A 21251-nucleotide genomic window follows, 5' to 3' on the forward strand; every position below is an offset into this window, starting at 1 on the left:
GTTACATATGAGAAAAGTAAGACCCAGTGAGATTGAGTGATTTGCCTAAGGTCACATAAGTATTAACAGACTAAGATGAGATTTGAATCCAAATCCTCTTGCTGCAGCCCTAACCTAATCCACCAGTCTTTTAATTCTAGGAAAGCTAAGAAAGGTCTATTAGTTCTTCTAGAGACTAGAAACTGTTATTATGACTTGCAAGTGTAAACTATTCTCCCTTTCCTGCCTAAAGTAATTACTGATGATGGAATCATATGATAGATAACAGGGCCCTTAGAGATCACTTAGTCCCACCTCTTTTTCTAACAGATGAGAGAACTGAGGCCCACTGAGGATGAGTGACTTGTCAAAGGTTGTCACATAGCTTGTTAGTAGCTGACTCTGAATCAGAAGTGACAGTCATCCCAACTCTCAATTCAGATCTCTTGATCACTTTTCACTATAGCCTCTTGTAAACTGGCCTCCTTTGCTAGAGGAATAAAAATGGGAGTTACTTTAAGCCAGTCTGTTTACACTTCTATTAGAGAGGCTAGAAAGCATGTTTAGACTAGTCAGAAGCAACACTGTAAAAAAGAAACTAGAAAGAAAAAAATAGATTCTGAAGCGGTGGGTGATAAAAATCAAGATGTGAATGAAAAAATATGAAATAATGGAGAGTGAATAGAGAAATGCTAGACCACTGGAAAAATACAATATATATGGTGAGAAGGTCTTCTTAGAGGGTGATTCATAGTGTAATAAGAGCCATCTTTGGGCATGAGCAAAGCTACTCTTGCTGGCTGCTTCTGGCCATGTGTGACTCAATACTGAAGATCTTGTGAACCTTTGAGATGATGAGACAATCCCCTTATTGGCTGCTGAGGAGGAAAACTTGACTCAGTGGAGTCTTTAAATAAAGTGATCACACTCTCAATGTTCTTTTCCCTTCCAACTGTGGATCATTTCTAGACTATTTCAAGCTATTTCTCATAAGACATGGGGGAATGCCCTGTTCCCTACTCCCTACTCCAGTTACCATGTAGCCATGAAGATATGTCAGATAAAGTACATATCCCATCTGGCTGAGACTGAGCCTGGGTTTAGGCGTCCTCTTTTCTATTTGTTCTTTTATGATCTTGGGTGAATGGTTATACATCCTGAGATGGATATAGTCACAATAAGGGATACTTTGGAAGTCTAAGAGCTCTAGAAATCTCACATTCTTTTGGCTGGAGCTATCTGGCAAGAGGGAGAGAAGTTCCAAGCAACCAGTCAAGTACTCTTAGAGAAGACAGCCACCAATGATGACTCCAAGTCTGGCCCATTTTAACCAAAGACATAGACTGGGAATTTAGTGGGTAGTGCAGAACAGAGTGAAAAGTAGCAATGCCCATGAAGCAACCCTGATAACTGCTTTATATTCTGATGAAATTTTAAGTATTAACCTCTGAAGACAGTATTACTATAGTTCTGTGTTTTTACTTTTAGGAACCTATTTTAAAACTTTAGGTCAAAGGGCTGATAATCTTCTGTTTGTGTCATTCTTAATTTAAAATTTTGTTCGTATCTTTTATTTTTGCATATCCTCAATTTCCCCTGTATCCTTCATCTCCTCCCTCTCCCAGATAACCATGAAAAAAGGAAAGGAAAAAAGGAAGAGAAAAAAAAGCACCCAAACCAATTCATGCATTGCAAAATAATAGTATATGCATATCCTACCTCTGAAAAGTAGTTAGGGGAGCCATCTTCTCATATCTCTTCTATGGAGCTGAGCTTGTTCTTTGTAATTTTTCAATATTCATTTCTGATTGTTTTGTGGTTATTGTTCTTTCTGTTTACAATGTTGCAGACATTGTGTATATTGTTTTCTTGACTCTGCTTACTTTACTTTGCACTAGTTCATGTAAGTTTTTCTATGCTTCTCTCTATTTGTTATAGTTCTCATTTATTACAGCATAGTAATATTTTATTACTTTCATGTACCATAGTTTGTTTAGCCTTGCTCTGATCAGTGGGCATCCACTTTGTTTCCAGTCCTTTGCTACACCAGCACAAAATGTGCTGCTAGAAATGGTTTGACTTATCTGGAGCATTTCTTTTTAGCAACCTTGGTTTCTCAGCTAGTGGTGGAATCTATGGGTATAAGCATTATGGCCTATTTATTTTCATAATTACAAATACTTTTCAAAATGGAATGCACTATTTCACAGGTCTACCAACAAGCATTGGTGAGTTTATTTTTCAACAATGTCTGCAATGTTGACTCTTCCTGTCTATTGCCATCTTTACCAATTTCTTGTGTGCGAGGTGAAACCCCAAGGATATTATAATTTCCCCAGTGATTGGAGCATTCTTTCACATACTCATTAATAGTTTGAGAAATTTGCTAGCATGTCAAGAACTATATAAAATAATATCCAGAAGAGTGAACAGCTTTGCTTTACTTCTGTAATTATTGGGAAAATCTCTATTGTATCTGCATTGCATATGATACTTTCTTTTGGTTTTAGATAAATACTTTTGATATTAAAAAGTATCCCTCTGTGCCTTTTAGCATAGGTGAATATTGTACTTTGTCAAGGGTTTTTTCTTCATCAAATGAGATAATTATGTGGTTTTAGATGTTTTTATTTTGATATCATCAATTATGCTTATTTTTCCTAATATTGAATGATTTTTTTTCATCTTCGGTATGAATCCAACATGGCCATAATGAATGATTTCTTGAATAAATTGCTCTTGAATAAATAAAATCATCTGCCAGAATTTTATTTAAAATCTTTGAATTGATATCCATTATTATGTTTCTTTTATGGTTAGGAAATAAATACATGTTCCATACCCTGGTGTTCTGACTCCGTTGTGCCAGGCTGCCTTAGAAATTACTTTGTATTTACCTATCTGTGTTTATGTTGTTTCCCCTAAATACAATGTCAGCTTCCTGAGGGCAAGGGATGCTTCATTTTCTCTTTTTGTATGTCTGGCACCCGGCACAATGGCAACCACATAGTAAGATGTTAATTAAGTGCTTGCAAATAAATAAATACCTCAGAATAACTAATTCCATACATTCTTGAAAGACATCACACTTTACCTATAGAACCCCAAGGAGATTTCAAGGATGGACCATATATCATTTCTACTCAGAAGGGGAGAGATATATCTATGTGAATGGTGACTTCCTCCTAAGGATTATAGATATGGAGCTATAAAGGACTTCAAAGACCATCTAGTCCAAACACTCATCTCATGGTTGAGGAAACTTACACCCAGAGGAGCCAAGTGAGTTGCTCATGGTCAAACAAGTTTTGCAGATAAAAGAACTGAGTTTTAGGAAGCTAAGTCATTTGAGCAAGGTTCCAACTAGTTAGTGGAGGAGTCAGAAGTAGAATTAAATTCTCCAAAGTTCCAGTGACATTACTCTATTGAGCTGTCTGCTCTAGAATCATAGACCTCAGAAACCATCTAGTCAAATGCTCTCATTTTACAGATAAGAAAACTGAGGGCCAAGGAAGTTAAGTGAATTGCTCAAGATACTCCAGAAATAGTATTCTTTCCACTGTACCACTCTACCTCCTTCATCAGTTCCTATAATGGAGCTCTTTGGACATTTTCTTTACTCTCCTATGAATTCCTCATTGGCTCTTCTGCCATCTTCTCTCCAAACATAGAAAACAACCTACAAGAGACTCCTTGACAGGGCACTGTTCCCTGGGGTTGCTCTTCCAGAAAAAGAGCACAATGGTGTCTACTAGCACCTCTCTCCCTCTTTTTAGAAGTTGAAGTACTTTGTGAATTTTAAAGCAAACTAGTATCACTATTCTGCCCTCAGTCTGCTGCAAGCTATTCTTGTTGATATTTCCAAGGATGGTATGTATATTCAGATCAGTAGATTCAACAATAAACAAAATGAAAGAAAACTAACAACAAAAAGTTTCAAAATAATGTTTTTTAAATGTATTTCTGTGGGATGAAAATAAGTAGAATTTTGCGCTGCCAGTGAAATAGAGAATTAGTCAGAACTGACTTTACTCATAGGCCAAGTAGGAGGTCCTATGTCATCTGGGAGGATCTGGGAATCTCAAAAAATGTCTTCTTCACCAGACTGCCATGTAAACTAAAATTTAGGTAGAGCTCAATCCTCTGAATTGATAGGACCTTCTTTTACATTGCAAATCTCCTAGCTCATTAAAATAGGCTTCAGTTATTAACAACTTAGTGTGAATTGGTTTATAAAGATAATATTGGGATACTCCTAGCAATCAAGGGACTGAGATAATTCTGGTGCATGAGGACCCCTGGTAGGGATCCTGATCAGCGCTGATGACTTGGTGAGGAGTAGAACAGAGAAGAAGGGTAGAAGGAGAGAGAGACAGAGAGAGATAGAGACAGAGAGAGAAAGACAAAGAGACAGAGAGAGAACTAAAGAAGGGCTTGAGACTTTGGTTCACATTAAGAACAAAAGGACTGAATTAGTCCAGACCATGTACTTGGATACAGAGTTAAGGATTTTGCACAAGTCCAACTCAGAAACTGGTTATTTAATTACCACAGTCCTTGGTCCAGTTCTGAGTTGTGCCTCTTTAAGGGGATAGAGAAAAAAAATTTTTTTCATTTTTAGGCAATTGAGGTTAAGTAACTTGCCCAGGGTCACACAGCTAGTAAGTGTCAAGTGTTTGATTTGAGTTCAAATTTGAACTCAGGTCCTCCTGACTTCAGGGCCAGTGCTTTACGCACTGCGCCACCTAGCTGCCCTGGGATAGAGAAAATTTTCAGTCCTAATGAGAACCACAAAGGATGGAAAGGAAAGAGCCCAGAGATGCCAACAGTTATGCTCTATGCCATACAAGATATATGTGCAGTACCTATTACAGGTAAGGCACTACTGTGTAGGTTCTGTGACATAAAAATGAATAACAGTCTTGCCCTCATGAAACTTCTAGTCCAGTAGCCATGTTACTCAATACCTGCCTGCCTCATGAAAGCATTAAAGAGTAGACTTACAAGTGGTTCCTGAGTAAGAATTCAGGAGCACATGCATGATCCACCCTTAGTCTCCTTAAGAAAGAACCACTAAATTATACAGAATTTTTCAGAGCCAACAACAGTTCTTCAGAACTCATAACAGTTCTGTGCCTTGCCCAGACAGGTCTGTGAGTTTGTAGGAGTCCAGAGTTTTGTAAAGGACCTTCCCCTACCAAACCAGAATAGCACTTTCCCTACAATTGCCTGGGGCACTCAGAGGTTAAGGCACTCATCCAAGGTCACAAGAGCCAGCATAAAAGAGGTTGAATTTAGGTTTTCCTGACTCTCTGTCTAACTTTCGATAATAATAACAGCAAGCATTTAAATGGCACTTCAAGGTTTGCAAAATACTTCACAAACATTATCTTATTTTATCCTCACAATAAGCCTAGGAGATAGGTGCTGTTATCATCCTCCTTTTACACATGAGGAAACTGAGGCAGACAACAGTTAAGTGATTTGCCCAGGGTCACACAGCTAGGAAGTATCTAAGGCTGGATTTCAAGTCTTCCTTATTCCAGGTCTAGCTCCCTCGATTAAATGCTACTTTAAAAGTGTGGTCTTTTTCCCAGTAACCAATAAGATGACACTTTACTGGAGAAGCTGACCCATATTCACAATACATAAGTAACAAAACACTGGCTCTATAGCCATCCAAGAAAAATCATAGAACTCTGGGCAGCTTATTGTACAAATATCTACAGTGTCAGTGCTTGACAAGTGTTAGAAAGTTTTAGGCAAAAACATTTTTCTTCTGTGGGTGCCACAAAACAGCTGCTCATTTAAATAGTAGATAATTTAGAAGAATAATGTGTGGCTTTAATTAAACCCCGTCTGCTGGTTTACTGTTTTTGACTATTAAACACACTTTGTGTTATTAACATAATACTTAGAAATGTAATTGCTTTCAGCTTTGCTTTCTTCAGATGTAAGCCTGCTGCTGCTGCTTCTGCCTCTATTCTCTGGGCCTCCATCTTCTCCCATCTCCATTACAATCCCCACTTATGCTACAATGAATTAAACAAAACAAAACAAAAACTACAACTCAAAACCAGTACTTTTCAACTGAGAATAATTTTCTAGAACATTAATAGCCTATGTGCATATCCATCTAAAATTTTGAATTCAGTAAAACTGAATTAAGTAAGAATTATTTGGAGGTCAGTTTGAATTAATGAAGAGGCAGCACATGTCTAAAGCAATATATGTTTATTTCTTTCAAGTACGTAGAGTAACAGGAAAGAATGTGTGATGCTGCCAAGCAGAGGTCCAGCTGAACCTTCTTTTACAACATACTACCATCTCTTCTATTAGCACACAATCAGTTTATAAATAGACTTTATTAAAATGACTTTAAAAGCCTTTTTTTGCAAATAATTTATTTTGGATCATTAGATTTAGGGCTGGAAAAGATCTTTGAGATCTTATAGCTCAATTGCTTCATGCAAATGAAGAAATTAAAGCTTAAGAGAGATTACATGAATTTCCCAAGGTCACCTAATGATTTGGGATTCAAATCCAGATCTTCTTATTCCAAATCCAGTGTGCCTTAATTGTCCTTAAGTACATTAAACTTTCTCCCCTTGCTTATCTTACTTATTCTATTACCTTGTTTAGCTAATGACTTTTTTCATATTCATGCAAAATTAAACTTCAGCCCAGCCCAAATCAGAATTTAAAATTCTGAATTAGCAAAGTACAAATTTTTTCTGATCACAATACCAACGCCACTACTTATTATCAGCAATGTGGTTCCTTAGTTTCACTTAAGAGGAGACAATTGTAAGAATCTGGATTGGGTACACAAGTAAGCTTTCTTTTTGCTACTCATTGCCATTTCCAAATCTTCCTCTTTCTACCTTCACTCCCCACAGTAAACACTTAATAAAAATGCTTTTTGACTGACTAACAGACTGACTAACTCCATGGGGCTTCCTAACAATCTAGTCTCAGGCAGACTGAATCTAATCCTGGGAATCTGACCATTAGGATCAGTTTCTCCTTCCTTGGTTTTTTGTCCACACTTGGAGTAACTTTAGGAAATTTCTAAAATGTAGTTTGTAGATTTTTTTATGTCTAAGTGTCCCCCAAATTACAGGTAAAAGGGGTCCTCAGAACTCAAGGTAGCAAATGCAAATAAGGGATGGGAGAATTTTTATTTCACCCCAGAGAAAATTCAGAAGACTCAAAAGGCTCACAACCAGATAAAGAAAATATATAAAGCATTCAGCTCATCAGCAATTCCTAGAATGAAACTGAACCTGAGGTCATTTTTGATGACATCTAGAGGTTTGGGAGTGCTGGGACCCCAAGATCACAACATGCAGATCCTGCCCAAAAGAATTCAACCCAAACCTTCTTTCAGCCAAAGACAAGGTTTATTAAAGATCCACCGTATTAGCCAGACTCTTAAGGAATCTGAACACCTGTGAGCTATTGGCTAGATTGTAAGAATCTGAGCACCTTAATGGGAAGGAGATGGACCTTATATACAGAAAGACTGTGGGAGGGAACTAGGAGTAGGCAAGTAGTCTGCAGGGACTGTGAGGTAATAGAACTCCAGGGACCTGGACCACGTGGCCAAGGGAGCCTAGATAGGATTAAGGGTGGGAAGTGGCCATAGAGAATTGGGAGATTGGGCACAACCACAATGAAAGGTTAGTTGATGAGATTATAGCCTCAGGGGAACTCCAGAGATTGGGCCATGTGGGAAAATCCAGGGTTTTTCATATTTGGGGGATTAGATCCCATCCTCATCAATTATTAGGTCTACCTTTTGACATTCTAGCAAGTCACTCTTTCCCAGAGTCTTACACAGTCCACTTTAAAACTGGTAGTGATGGGGTATGGGCCAAAGCTGAGACCTTTGTCCTTTACCCCAAAAAAGAATTTGGGTCCCATTTGTCTAAGGGATTCTCCTTGAATTCTCCCACTTGATCAAGGAGGTCTCTGGCATTCCCCTGAGGCTATAGTCCTATCAAGTGGCCTTTCATTATCACCTATGCCCAATCTCCCAATACTGTTACCCTTAACCTAGCCTAGGCCTCCATTGTCTTACCTCCCTATGGCGCTTGACTACTTCCCACCCTTGACCCTATCTAGACTCCATTCTGGACCTCCCAGTCACTCCCATCAAGATTCTTCCTAGATTCCTCCCACAGTCTTTCTGTATATAAGGTCCATCTTATCTCCATTAAGGTGTTCAGATTCTTACAATCTAGCCACTGCTGAGATTCCTTAAGAACCTAGTCAATAGCACACTAAAGTTCAGATTCCTTAAGAGTCTGCCCAATATGACTATGTTCTAATAAACCTTGTCTTTGGATAAAGGAAGGCTTGGGTTGAATTCTTTCAGGCAGGACCTGTGTGTTGTGATTTTGGGGTCCCAGCACCCCTGAACCCCTAAACCACATCAGGAATGCATAGTTGTCAGATATAAGATGTGTTGATTATTCTTGCTGAAATGGTTTTGGTTTTTTGTTTGTTTTTTTTTTAAACTCTTTGTTAGTTGTGATGAAGTAGGAGAGAGAGAGAAGAGCATCTTCTGAAATGAAAGTGATGTAAAAGCAAAAGACATCACTAAAACATATTTGTGTATATATATATATATATTTAATGATCCTTTTACCATTGGACCTTTACTATCAAAAGAATTCACTGGGTTTGCTTTTCCACAGGGTGCTTTACTAGAACTATATGAATGATTGATTCTCTTCTCTCTCCAAACAATATATTACATCAGGATATCTACTTCCCTAAAACAATGGTTCTTAAACTTTTGCTCTTTATACTCTTAAAAATTATTGAGGACTATTCATGAGTGTAATACCTATCAACATTTACTGTATTTGAAAATAAAACAGCTCATTTTTAAAAGTAATTTATTAATTCATTTAAAAATAACAATGATAAACCCATTATGATCAACATAAATAACATCTTTTTTTACAAAAAATAACTACATTTTCCAAAACAAACAATTAGGGAAAAGAGTGGTTTGTTTACATATCTTTGCACATCTTTTTAATGTCTGGCTTAATAGAAGACAGCTGAATTATTATATCTACTTTGGAATTCAATGTGTTGCAATATTTTTTTTGGTTCAATTACATGAAGAAAATTCAGCTTTATACAAATATGTAGTTGGAAAAGGGAGGAGTATTTTAACAGGCAAATAACATCTTTCCACTAGTATTAAAATAGTTTTGACATCTTAGACCTGCTGATAGGGTCTGGCGGAGCCTCAAGGGTCTGCAAATCACACTTTGAGAAGCACTATTCTAAATGGCCCAATCTACCCTCAAACTTGAGATCTCTCAAACTTGGAATTACCCATGAGGCCTGATCAGGAAATCTTCCTTCACTGACTAAAGGCTTATTTTCAGAATCATACTGCCTAGGGAATTCAGAGTTTTCCCTTTCTATCCTAAATAGATTAGAGTTCAAGAACATTGCCCATCCCCCTAAGTCTCAGTCAGCCCATCATCATGAAGGCAGACCCAGTCTCTGAAATCCTAGCAGTAAGGCAATGTTAGGCATATCCATGCTTCATTGGGAAGTATCACTCAGATACCTACAAATGAAAACCTATACTTTATAATATCCTATTGTTTGGAGGCCTCATCAAATTGATCAGGGACTCCATGATTACCAATTCTTAAACAGATTTGTCACCCAATACACACAGAATTTTATATATACACACACATATATATACATATATATAACTAGAATAAGATATATGTATGTGTATATATATGCATATGTAAATATATGCCTATACATATATATATATGCATATGTACTTATATACATGTGTATTTAGAGATAGATAGATAGATCTGGTGTTAATTATCTACTGGCAGCCAGACCCCCAGATTCACACTCCTTTCTCAAGGACTTCAGTATCTTGCCTAAAGTCTTTCTCTACTCCAAGTTCTGTCCTTAGACTTGGGGACTTCAAAATGCTGATGTCCCTGAAATCCCTTAGTTTCATAGTTCATCAGCTTCTCCAAAATTCACACTCTGTATCTCCAATCCATCTCAGCTAAGGGATAGACATACCCTCGATCTAATCATCTCCTATAAGTGTTCAAACCCCCATAACTCGTGATTCTTAAATTCCTGTATCTGATCATGACCTCCTGCCTTCCATTTCTTCCTGTGTCTCACCCCTCCTAAATCTATTCTTTATCTACACTGTGGAGAGAGAGACTTGAAGCAGGGACCAACCAAAAGGCCATTGCAATATCTATATGTGAGGATAATGAGGGCCTGCACCAGGTTGAGTACAATGTCAAGAAAGAAGGGAGCATATTATACAAGATATGTGACAAAGATAAAATTCAACAGGACTTGATAACAGATTGGATATAGGGGAGGAGACAAAGGAAAAGAAAATGAGGAGTTGAGGTTGACACTTCAATTGTAAGCCAGGGTGGCTGGGAGGATGGTGGTGCCATAATAGAAAGTTTGGGAAGAGGAATAGATAATGAGTTAAAGTTTGGGGCATATTGAATTTACCATGTCTATATCTTACAGGACATAAAGTTAAAGATGTCCAGTAGCCAATCAGAAATACTAGTCTAGAGGTTAGGAAGATATTAGGTTGGAGTTATAAAGTAGATCTGGGAATCATCAGCATAGAGATGATAATTGAATACATAGAAGTTTATGAGATCAAGCAAAATAGTATAAAGGAAGAAGAGAAAAGGGCCCAGGTCAGAATCCTTGGAAACATCTAACATCAGTGGACATGGTATGGATGAAGATCCAGCAAAGGACTTAGAAGGGTCAGTCAGATAGGTGGTTTAGAACCAGGATAGAGGAGTATCATGAAAATGTTTCCTAGAAAGAAAAGAGTATCAAGGAAAAGAGTGTGATTGACACTATTATTGGAAGTCAAGGAGGATAAGGACTGAGAAACGGCCATTACATTTGGCAATTGAGAGACCACTGGCAGGTTTTGAGAGAGTGGTTTCATTTGAACAATGAGATTGGAAGCCATACTACAGATAGTTCAATAGAGAGTGAGAGGAAAGGAAATGGAACCATTTATTGTTAATGCCCTTTACAAGAGTTTAGCCTTTACAAAAGTTTGACCACAGAAAGGAAAGATGTGGAATGATGGCTAGAGGAGATGGATGAATCAAATGAGGAATATGGAATATGGAAGACACAAGTGTGTTGGTAGGTAGTAAGGAACCAGTCAGGAAACAGGGAAAGACTAAAGTTAAATGACAGAGTGAGAATGATAGAAGTGGCAATCTGTTGAACAAGATGGGATGGAATGAGATCACTTGTGCATGTGCCCTATGCCCTGGCAAGGAAAAGGTCTGCATCTTCATCTGAGACTGCAGTGAAGGAAGAAATAGTGGCAGAAGGCATCTTAGTTACATGAAATGAGGAGGTAAGAAGAGGGGTTCCTGGTGAATGTTTTCAGCTTTTTCATTGAGAAATGAGGCAAGATTCTTGGAGAGAATGGGAGTAGGGAGGATTATGGGATGTTTGTGAAAAGATGAAAACATTTGGAAAAGCAAAGTATGAAAAAAACATTGCTTTGATTCAACAAAGGCCTAAGTGAGACTCAAGAGGAGAGAATGTAGAGTTGATAATGGAGTCAAGATGAGAACTAGAGAAGAGTGTCAGTAGTGCAGAGATTATTCATTTTAATTATTTATGCAGTTCTTATATATGTCTTGATAGGTGAACACCCAAGTATTTCATACATTCTATAATTATTTTGAATAGAAATTCTCTATCTTTCAATTCAATAAACATTTATTAAGTGCCAGCCACTGTGCTAAGAACTGAGGACAAACAAGAAAAAGAAAGGCAGACCAGGCCTTTAAGGGGCTTACAATCTAATGGGGGGAAACAACATACAAAAGAAAGCTCAAAAGCAGGGTTGAAGGAAGAGGGACCAAGGGGTATGATGTTCCAGGGAGTCAAAACCAATCAGAGCTGTGGAAGAAAAATGAAGTTATCTGGAAAGTTCTGAAAGCTCTGAGACTTCCATATAGGCTTTGGGAAGAGTTTAATGCTCCACCCTTCAATCCTCTATTCAGAAGGGAGAGATAGCTAAGGAAGTTGAGTGATGAGATTTTAGGTGATTAGCTTATCCTGGGGGAGATATGATGTTTTTTTAGTCTCTCCTTGTTGAGTTTTATTAATAATATATGGAAAGACTGATGATTCATGAATTTTTTTTAATGTTTTGCTACTTTGAAGTCATTACAATTGATTTCAGATGGATCTCTAAATATTATCTCCAAAAAAGTTATCACTTCTCTTTGTTGTGTTTATTTTCTTAATTCTTCTTTTCTTGTCTTGTTGCTGCATCTTAACAATTCTACAGCTTTATAAAAAATAGTGGTGATGATAGACATCCTTGCTATACCCTGCTTTTATTAGAAAGATCTCTAGACTTTCTCTACCCATTACATATACGTGTGTGTACATTACATATATTCACACACACACACATATGTATGTATATGTATATATGATGCTGGGTCTTGATTTTAGATAGCTACTCCTTACCATATTAAAGAAAGGTCCATTTATTCCTGTGCTTTTATCAGAAATGATTGTTACGTTTTGCTAAAAAAAAATTTTGCCTGCTTTTGTTAACTTAATTTTATTGATTTTTCTGCTTTTTTTATTGATGTAATCATGGAATATATGGTCTTTGATGTTTATAATTTTCTTCTGTTCCTGATATAAATCCAAACTGACAGTATTGTATCTTTTCCATATGTTGCTTTTAGCCTCTTTGCTAATATTTCATTTAATATTTTGAGTCGATATTCATTAGTTATAGTGGCCTAGAGTTTTTTTTCTCTGCTTGTGCTTTCCCTGTTTTAGGGATCTAGACCATATTTGTATGGACTTTGGCAGAATTCTTTCTTTTCCAATCTTTCAAACAGTTTATGCAAGTGCAGTTAATTATACTTTGAATGTTTGATGGAATTTTATGTAAATATTTCTGGTCCTGGAGTTTTATCTTTGAGAGTTCATTTTATGGTTTCTTTTTCCAAATTGGGTAATTTAAATTCCATATATATTATTCTATTAATCTGAATATTTTATTTTATATTTTTGTAAATATTCATACATTTCATTTGTTATCAGTTTTTGTTGGTATATAATTGGACAAAATTAATTTCTAATCATTTTCTTTATTCCCTTCCAATTCTGTGTTTTCTTTTAAAATTTCCTGTAATTTTTTGTTTTATTTACCAAGTCAATGACTTTTTTCTTTCTTTTTTATTATTCTCTTCTCTGATTTTTCAGAAATTCTATTTTTTTTAATTGGGGGTTTCAATTTGTTGCTTTTCTAGTTCTTAAGGTGCATGCTTCAGTTGTTGAAATGTTCTTTCTCTCTTTCTTGATGAAAGAATTTGAAATATAAATTTTCTTCTAAGAATTATTTTGGCAGTATCCAAAAGTTTTACTAGGTTGTCTCATTGTCATTTTCTTTGATGAAATTTTCTATTATTCTATATTTTGTTCTTTGACTTACAACTTCTTTAGCATTAAATCACTTAGTTTCATTCAAGATTGAATTATATGTTTATTGACTAAAATTTTATTATGTTGTAGTCAGTAAAGAATTTTTTAATATAGTCTATCTGCTTTTCTATATTTTTATGAGGTTTTTATACAGTAGCAAATGGTCCATTTTTGTAAAAGTGCAATGGAGAGTTCATATATGGAGAGAGACACACTCATAGAGAAAGAGAGGGAAAGTATATATACATATATATGCACAGACATACATATATACATATACATCTGTATATATATATACATATATACACTCTCCATTCACCTTTATAAATATATATATATGCAAATACATATTTCTCAAATTTCTCATAACATTTTGGACTCTCTTTTGCATTTATCCCATATTACTTTACATTTCAGATTCTTTGTGTAGATGTCAAATTCCTCCCATTAGATTATATATTCCATGACAGCAAAGACAGTGTGTGTCTCATATCTATATTCCCAGTGCCTTCCACAGTACTCTGCACCTAATAGGGATTAGTATATATTTCTGAAATGGAATTCATATTTGGGGAACTATAACTGCTAAGTAGAGACATAAATGGCTGCCACAACATGGCTACAAGCAGTTTTCACATGCTATTTTGCTAACCCTTTAACACCAATCTGTTTTAGCAGTTCATTACTGACTGCCAACAATTGTATACAAAAGTGGCAACACTGAAAAATATAACAGGTTTTTATTAAGTCTTATGGATTGTTTCCCTAGAGATGGGCAATAAGTATAGGATTCATCCTTGTGTTTCATTTATATAATTCCTATTCTTTTTTTTATCAACATCTGGAAATTTCACAAATTTCATTAAGAGCAGAGTAGAGCAGAAGAAATAAAACCCTCTGATGTGATGTTCAAAAATCTGGCAGAAATGAGAAGAATGCAACTATGACTTTTTTTCTGATAATAACCCATTTGGGAGGTTCCCATCCCCATTTACACTCTCACTGAGATGATTGGTTATTTTGAGGCCACATGGACATAGCCAGAATAATCAAAGAGGGCATGGGGAGAGAGAAAGAAGGGGATGCCACAAGGAAGAGACCTGAAATTGGTTAGATTTTGCTCTCGATATATCAGAGATGTTAAATAATGGGTGAATATATTCTATCTGATTATCTAACACAATTTTTATGTATGTTCATCAGTCCTGAGGAGAGGTGAGGGTAGCACCAGAACTATCTGGGCACTGCTACATTCAGGAGATTTTATTCAACAAATTTAATTGTTAAGTTTCTGGAGCAGAGATCAGGCTTACATTCACACTAGGGTCCTGACAGTGGGAAAGAATACAATTCCCTCTTCTGCAGTCCCTCTCTTTTGTCCCTTCCCTCCCAACTTCTTCTTAGAGGAGAGGAAGAAGGCCAGCATGCTAATCTACTCTGGTTTCCCAGGAAGGAAATATCAACTTAGCACTTATATCCATCCCCTAGAAGAGAGTAGAATTGTGATTCCTGACCTGGCCCTATATGACTTTGGTGCAGGACTATTAGAGATGTTCAAGAAAGCACTAGAAATCACAGGATCATTGATTTACAACTGCAAGGGACCTTGGAGGTCAATGAATCCAACCCTCTCTTTTTACAGATGAGGAAAGAGAAGTCTAAAGAGGACAAGGGACTTGTCCAGGGTCACATAGCTAGGAAATCTTTGAGGCAGGAGTTAAACCCAGTTCTTCATGAGAGAGAGAGAGAGAGAGAGAGGGAGAGAGACAGAGAGAGAGGTGGGGGAGGGGGCAGGTTAATTAGACCCTGAAAAATTGAAAAGCTGTTTACAATTATATAATGTGATTCTAGCATCCCTGATTGTCTCAGTTTATTTTGGTCTGCCTGGGGCCTCCCCCATTTGCTTTGTCAGACAGAGATGTGGCATAGAATGATTCCAAAATAGCTGCAAACTCATAAACCCATCTGCAGCTGAGGTGACAAATGAAAAGAAACAGCCAGTGATCAGCATATTTTATTGCAGGACTCAGCCAAGTCCATCACTAGAAAGTACACTAAGAGCATCCTTTAGAACTCAGAAGTAGGGGGCTGGTACCATGGATACCAGTTGCTGTTTGTGATATCCATCATAGGCACTTTTCATTTCAGCTACAATGCTTGATGGCAATAGAGATCAACATGGGTGTATCATGAGAAATCAGCTGAGATCTGCCTATCATTAATTATGAATTTTTAGAAATATTGGTGTTTTTCCTGGCATAATCCTGCAAGTCTTTCTGCTTTTAGAATATCCTTCTTTTCCATTCCTACTGCAACCATCCAAGTTCAATCCTGAATTACCTCATGCCCAGAATACTTTAATACTATCCTAATTCATTTCCCTTCCTGTAGGCCCTCTCCTCCAGCCCTATTGAGCACCATGATCAGATTACTTTTCATAAAGCACTACTACCTTATGCCATCCTTTATTTAAACAACTTCAGTGAATTCTTATCACCTATAGGATCAAATCCAAATTTTTCAGTCAAGTATATTTCTTCATTTTCTACCCAGCTGCACTCCTCTGGACTTCATCATGCTCCCAGGAACCTCACCATGCTGCCATATCTCATCAGCTTTGGTACTGTCATGTCTTCAGTACCCTCTGTTTCTGGGACCCCACTGATTAGAGGGCCAAGTGGAGAAATCCTCCCAAAATGTCTATTTAAGGATGGCAACCAGGCCAGCCATCTCATTTCCTCCCCAGCTACACTCCTTTGGACATATCCATCATGCCCTGTCATGTCTCTTCCCCACACACATTTTCAACTTCTTTTTGCATGCTGTCTTCTCCCTTTGATTATAAGTTCCTTGAGGGAAGGAACTGTCTTTCTTTTTCCTATTTATATACTCAGCATTTAGCATAGTACTGGGCACAAAGTAGATATTTATGTTTATTGATTGACAAGCACATTTGAAGCACTCCACAATATGACTCCAATGTACCTTTTTGACCTCACACCTATGAGTTTGAAGAATGTTCTGCTTCAGTCATGTTATTGGGGCACCCTTTATACCCTTGATTGACAAAAGGCAATCAGACATTTTCCCAATGGCCTATGAGACAGCCTGTATTTTTTACACTTTTAGAGAAAGATAAATAACATCAGGGCTCTGCCATTCTCAAGAATTGGAGAGGCGACAATGGTGCCGTAGAAAGAATACTGGTCTTGGATTCAGAAGGCTGGGTTCAAAAATTACCTTTGTCACTTATATCCCATGTCACCCTGGGTAAGTCACTTAACCTAAAACATAAAAAAAAATAACGCACATAAACAAAAGCTGTTTGGGTGGTTCCAAATAATTTTTAAGAGTGTAAAGGGGTCCTAAGAACTAAAAGTTTGAGAATTCTGAGCATAGAAGGAACTGGGGTTTGTACAAAAGATAAATGAAATAGAAGTCAGTGGAAGAGGAAGGAAAATGGAACTTTGAGCGACAAAATAGAATGGGAGTAAGAAAGGCAGTAGCAACAACGAGAACATAAGGGCAAGGGGGAAATGCTTGAGCTGCACAGGGCTAATCTGAAATAAGAAGGATGTGAAGAAAAGAGTATTAGGGAAAACACATTGTGCTAAGGGAGGCCAGCCAAGTGGCTTTGTGCTTAGTCTCTTTTGTTGATATAAAGGAGTTGGGAGGTGAAATTAAGGCCCCATAACCTGAACTAGCAGTAAATAGAGCAAAAATGGGAGTGTATAAGGAAGAGAATTCTTGGGATTTGGTCTGCAAGGATTCTTGGCTAAGAAAGGAATCATCCTGGCAGAGACAGGCTCCAAAGAAAGTTCCTGGCCAGCTCCTAGGCTGGAATTTTGAACTGTTAGAGGAGAAATTGAACTTAAAATTTTGAAAGGAAAACAGTAAACCCTATCTTTCTTTTTCATTGCTAACAGGGCAATGGTGATCAGATTCTGCTCTTAAATAGATAGGATATGCATATATATATACACATATATACACATGTGTTGTTCAGTTGTTTCAGTCATATCCAACTCTTCATGCCCCTATTTGGGGTTGTCTTGGCAAAAATATTTAGTGGTTTATCATTTCCTTCTCCAGTTCATGTTACAGGTGAGGAAACTGAGGCTAAGAGGGTTAATTGACTTGTCAAGGGTCACACAGCTAGCGAGGTGTCTGAGGCCAAATTTGAACTCAGGTCTTCCTGACTCCAGGCCTGGCACTCTATCCACTGTGCCATCTAGCTACCTCTTCCCCTCCTACTTTCCTGTAGGGTAAGATAGATTTCTCTACCCAATTGAGGGTGTCTATATTCCCATTCTTTGTATACCCAATGCTTAGCATTCTGCCTGGCACATAGTAAGCACTTAATAATAGCACTTTGCTTAAAGCTCTCTTTGCCTAAATCACTTTCTACTTTACTCCTGTGCCTATCTAGTGCTGCTTTTTAGAATGTAATTTTCTTGAAGACATGGATCAGTAAAATGGAAAATGCATTGCTTAGATGTAAATTCTACCTCTGGCTCTCTTTGTAGCCCTAGGAACTAGCACAATGTCTTGCACAGACAACAGATGTTTGTTGAATTTGTTTCTGAATTCCATATGCCAAAATGGACCTCCAGTAATCTGATACCTTATATATTTGAAGCATAATACTTATGGAATCACAGAATGGCTAGTACTATTACTTAGTTCAAGAATTCTTAACCTTTTCTGTGTTATGGATCCCTTTGGTTGTCTAGTGAAGCCAATGGGCCCCTTCTCAGAATAATGTTTCTTTTTTTAAGCTTTTATTTAGTATTTTATTTGTCCCCAATCACATGCAAAAGCAATCTTTAACATTCGTCTTCAAAACTTTGAGCTCCAAATTCTCTTCTTTCCTTCCTCCCCACCCACCCCCATTGAGAAGGCAAGCAATTCCATATAGGTTATACATGTATAGTCACGCAAAACACATCGATAATAACCCCATTGCGAAAGAAAACATAGCCCAGAAAAAAAAAACTCAAGAAAAATAAAGTTAAAAAAAAGTATGCTTCAATCTGTACTCGGACACTAAGAGTTCCCTCTCTGGGGATGGATAGCACTTCTCATCATAAGTCCTTCGGAATTGTCTTGGATCATTGTAATGCTGAGAATAGGTAAGTCATTCACAGCTGATGATCTTAGAATATTGCTGTTGCTTTGTACACCATACATTTCACTTTGCATCAGTTCATGCAAGTCTTTCCAGGTTTTTCTGAAAGCACCTGGATCATCATTTCTCATAGTACAATAGTACTCCATCATAATCACATACCACAACTTGTTCAGCCATTCCTCAATTGATGAATATCCCCTCAGCTTCTAATTCTCTACCCCCAGAAAAGAGCTGCTATAAATATTTCTGTACATATAGGTCCTTTTCCTTTTTGCATTTTATCTCTTTTGGGATATAGACCTAGTAGTGGTATTGCTAGGTCAAAGAGTATGCATGGATTTATAGCCTTTTAGGCATAGTTCCAAACTGCTCTACAGAATGGTTGAATCAGTTCACAACTCCCACCAACAGTACATTAAAGTCTCATTTTTCCCATGTTCCCTCCAACATTTGTCATTTACCTTTTCTGTCCTATTAGCCAATCTAATAGGTATGAGGTAGTACTCAGAATTGTTTTAATTTGCATTTCTCCAATCAATAGTAAGTTAGAGCATTTTTTCATATGGCTATAGATAACTTATGTTACTTCATCTGAAAACTGATCGTATTGATCATTTGATCAATTGGGGAATGGCCCTTATTTTTATAAATGTGACTCAGTTCTCTATATGATTGAGAAATGAGATCTTTATCACAGAAACTTGCTTTTTTTTTCACAGTTAGTACTGCTAACTGTATTTCTCTTCATCCTATTCCCCCTGCACCATTTATTCTATTCTCTCTCTCCTTTCACCCTGTCCCTCCTCAAAAGTGTTTTGCTTCTGACTACCTCCTCTCCCAATCTAACCTCCCTTCTAACACTCCCCCAAACACATACACACACATACCCTTCTCTTATCCCCTTCTCCTCCTGCTTTCCTGTAGGGTAAGTAGGACAGATTTCTACACCCAAGAGTGTGTCTGTATTCCCACGTTGAGCCAAGTCTGATGAGAACAAGGTTCACTCATTCTCCCTTACCTCCACCCTCTTCCCCTCCACTGCAAAAGCTTTTTCTTGCCTCTTTTATGTGAGGTAATTTACCCCATTCTGCCTCTCTCTTTCCCTTTCTCCCAGTACATTCCTTTCTTATCCCTGAATTTTCATTTTGGGATCTCTTTCAGGAGGTGATTGGTGGATTCCTTCAATTTTTATTTTACCTTCCTGTTCTAGAATATCAGGGCAGTTTTCTTTGATAATTTCTTGAAAGATGATGTCTAGGCTCATCTTTTTATCAAGGCTTTCATGCAATGCAATAATTTTAAAATCATCTCTCCTGGATCTATTTTCCAGGTCAGTTGTTTTTTCCAATGAGATGTTTCACATTATCTTCTATTTTCTTTTTCATTCTTTTGGTTGTTGAATGTTGAAGCTATGCATGGAGATCTTCCTCCTCCTATTATGCTGATCCACCACAGCATGGGAGGTGTCACTGCAGTCCATATAGCATCATCCAATTTGGTGCCAAGTTTACTGGGTCTCTGTGTGATCGGTGTTGTTGAAGGTACAACGATGGAGGCTCTAAACAGCACATAGAATTTCTTACGAGGTCTCCTTAAAACCTTCAAGTCCCTGGAGAATGCCATAGAATGAATTGTAAAGAGTGGCCAGATATGGAATCTGGAATCTGCTCGAGTTTCAATATTTGGCCAAGTCAAACAATATGAAGAGACTCTGAGTCCTGAAGCCTCTAAAACCATAGTGGAAGGAATCATAAAGGAAGAAGAGGAAGGCAAATAAGGAAGTGAATCTGTTAATAAAAGAAAGAAGGAGGATGACACTGAGACCAAGAAGGACTATCCATACATACATCTGGAGAACTGGACTGGGGAAAAAAAAAAACAGAAAAGTACTGGGTTGGTTAGTTCAGAGGTTTATCCAATCTCTTCCTTAGCTACACTGTTCCTAAACTATTGCTTCTGGCAGGTGTTGACAGGCTAGATAAAGATCTCATAATTGGCCAGATGCAAGGAAAGTTTCAGATGCAGGTACTTCCTCAGTGTGGCCATGCACTTTATGAAGATTCTCCTGCCAAGGTAGCCAAAGCTATTGCAACTTTTTTGATTTGTCACAGGTTTAGAGAGTCCATTGGTGGGTTTCAGTGCAACTTCCCTGCCTGTTAGTGTCCTGACGTCCTTCAGAACCAACATCCATTGTAAATACACCCCACCAGAGGCCACTGTGTAGCTGTATCTTCCTCACTTTGTCCCCAACCCTGCCATGAGACATCAGCTTATTGATAGAAATAGTGTCCCCAACATATGCAAAAAATATACACATATTCTTGACAAAACAATTTGTTCAAGACCGCTGATATGCATCCATCTCCCCAATACCAAACTTCTGGGCTCCAAAGCTTTCTTGACTCTTTCCCACCCCATCCTATCCCATCCCAACCCACTACCCCCACCCCAAAAGGGGCCATATTCCCAAAACCAAAATGACAAATTGTAGGTTGGGGGTGCCACATTTTTAGCACTTTGTCAGAAGCTCATAAGTGAGCTCCTTGTTTTCAGTCTTGGGAAGACTAACTGGACCCTGACAGTCTCCTCTTGGGGAGGCAGG

General features: G+C 37.6%; 1 pseudogene; it reads left to right on the forward strand.

Moving 5' to 3' along the window:
- Positions 1-20060: 20060 nt before the first annotated feature.
- LOC114033085 lies at positions 20061-20809 on the forward strand (annotated as a pseudogene).
- Positions 20810-21251: the final 442 nt, after the last annotated feature.

This window comes from Vombatus ursinus, unplaced genomic scaffold (genome assembly GCF_900497805.2).
Source record: "Vombatus ursinus unplaced genomic scaffold, bare-nosed wombat genome assembly UNPS02006779.1, whole genome shotgun sequence".
NCBI classification, from domain to species: Eukaryota; Metazoa; Chordata; class Mammalia; order Diprotodontia; family Vombatidae; genus Vombatus; species Vombatus ursinus.